General features: G+C 43.3%; 1 pseudogene; it reads right to left on the minus strand.

Moving 5' to 3' along the window:
• Positions 1-2367: 2367 nt before the first annotated feature.
• LOC126095916 (5S ribosomal RNA) lies at positions 2368-2485 on the minus strand (annotated as a pseudogene).
• Positions 2486-2716: the final 231 nt, after the last annotated feature.

Here is a 2716-nt window from a genome sequence, read left to right on the forward strand (position 1 = left end):
AGGCTGCCCAAAGAGATCTATGTGCGGTCTCATATTCTGGGATACCGCTTTAGAACCTCTTTTAAACACTCTTCATAAGAACAACAGGATGACAGCAGTAATTGCGTATGCAGACAACGTAATGGCAATTAACACCGGCCAACTCAAGAGCAAACCTTGAACTAAAGGCAACACAGATGCTGAAAAAAGTCAATAGCCGGTGCAACAACAACAAACATCAAATAGCAACAAACAAAACTGTTTACCTACTGATAAAGAGAGCATTACAGGGAAACCTAACAATGAGACTTGACTACATCACCGTTAAACGAAAACTTATGACAAGATATCCTGGAGTAAATGTTGAGGGGAAACTTTCATTCAAAGACCACGCCAAACTCGCGACTGACAAAGCGACGAAACTAGCCATACTCAACAGCGCACAGTTTAGACTACCACTACAGATGGTACGAACCTACCATATCGCCTCGTTTGAGTCAATTCTGAGCTTCGCAGCCAGCACATGCGCCCATCGTCTCTGCCTCACATCACACAAAACCATCGTACGACGCGGACAGAGAAGCATCTTTTGTAGAACGTTGGGAGCGTTTTGGAAAACATCTATAGAGCTATTATGCGTCGTCTAGAATGTATACCCAATAGACGCTGCCGTAGGTTTCAGATATGCAGCATACTGGATGAAAAAGAGACGACAGGGTAAAGTATAGAAAATTACGGGCCAACAAATTACTGACAAGAAACACCTTCATGAATGGCGGAATGACACCTGGCAGACCGAATGGGATACAACAGACAAAGGCCGCAGAGTACACACATCTTTCCGGAACATTCGAGGACGAACGAGGATGAAATACATAGATCCGACACGTGGTATGGTCCACTTTCTTACAGGCATGGACCGTACCCAGAACATCTCCACCGTGTTGGACTACGTGACACAGACATATGCGCATGTGGAGAAATCGACACAGCGGAACACATCACATTACACTGTGACATTTGTAGACACATACGACCACAACAGCATGACAATGACATACAACAAAGGATAAGACTCCACACAGGAATGACCTTACATTAGACGGAGAATAGGAAACCACCCTACAAGACAACACAACATATGGAACGTTTCCGACAGTAACACAGCCACTGCTTTGGGTTCCTCAACAAACGCAGAGCGAGATAACATGTATACATAGAACAAGCAAAAGTAAATAATAGAGCAATGAAGAATAAAAGTATATATAGAACATTAGACAACGTTAGAAAATGTATAAGGATTGCAACTATAGATAAGCAACACGTAAATAGCTTCTAAGTGTAATTAAATAACGGCTTGCATTAGAGAAATACACTGAGCTAAGACTTCCTGGGGAAGCGGGGCTCGACGTACTTCCAAGACTTCCCTTCCACAGGAAAAGCCATGTCATTGCCAGTAATCATTCAAGAATGTCATACTACTGTCATACTACCATCTAAGCTTTAAATGTTCCATAGCAGATCATTTTCCACAATGCATTACTATAAACTGCACTATAACGGTAAAAGTGATGTGATAAGTGTATATTAATTTGTTATATATTATGAAAAATTGTAAATAACATAGTTCAGTACAATTTGTACTTATATCTAAGCAAATTGCTGTACCATCTGGGACTGGCTCGAAGTTATTCCGATACCCTCCAACCTGGAACAGCCAGTAGTGGAACGTGGGACACCTTCTCCTATTACGTATTAGCTTCTTCTTAAACAAACGGATTGTTACTGTTTTCTTTTTCTCAACTATTTTTATTTTATACCACTATTAACTCATTACTTTATTGCTCAAAATGTGGAAATATGGAACAATGTACTGTAACACGTGAAATTTTAAAATATATGACCTGCTTTTTAAAATAAGCAGCAGGTTTTAAATGCGCAATAAACGAAATTAAATTAAATGTCCTTAAGTATGTCTTATCGCATTTACAGGTAAGTTGGTACATTAATGGTTTGTGAAGACCTAGATTATCCTCCACGGAGGTTAGTAGTGTCAAGGTCTTACGGAGGTGAGCGCAATACAAATTTGATTGACTTTTCTGGAGATACTGACAAAAAACGGGATGCATGCCAGTGGTTGTGCTGCTCTTTTCCTTCCTGCTGTTGTCTAGGTGCTAAACTTCCTCCCGAAAAGGCCATGAAAGCCCAAAGGTACCGACCGGCCGCCGTGTCATCCACAGCCCACAGGCGTCACTGGATGCGGACATGGCGGGGCATGCGGTCAGCACACCGCTCTCCCGGCCGTATGTCAGTTTCCGAGACCGGGGCTGCTACTTCTCAATCAAGTAGCTCCTCACTTTGCCTCGCACGGGCTGAGTGCACCCCGCTTGTCAACAGCGTTCGGCAGACCGGATGGTCACCCATCTAAGTGCTAGCCCAGCCCGACAGCGCTTAACTTCGGTGATCTGACGGGAACCGGTGTTACCACTGCGGCAAGGCCGTTGGCCTTGTCTAGGTACAAGCTGTCTAAATGCACGCTTTATTTGATTGCTGTTGTACGTATTCCTTCCAAATATTGTCTGCAAGTACTTAAGTTCAGCCGGCCGGAGTAGCAGAGCGGTTCTAGGCGCTACAGTCTGGAACAGCGCGACCGCTACGGTATGTGTGATGTCCTCAGGTTAGTTAGGTTTAAGTAGTTCAAAGTTCTAGGGGACTGATGACATCAGAAGTTAAGTCT

Source organism: Schistocerca cancellata, chromosome 8 (genome assembly GCF_023864275.1).
Source record: "Schistocerca cancellata isolate TAMUIC-IGC-003103 chromosome 8, iqSchCanc2.1, whole genome shotgun sequence".
In the NCBI taxonomy this organism is placed as follows: Eukaryota; Metazoa; Arthropoda; class Insecta; order Orthoptera; family Acrididae; genus Schistocerca; species Schistocerca cancellata.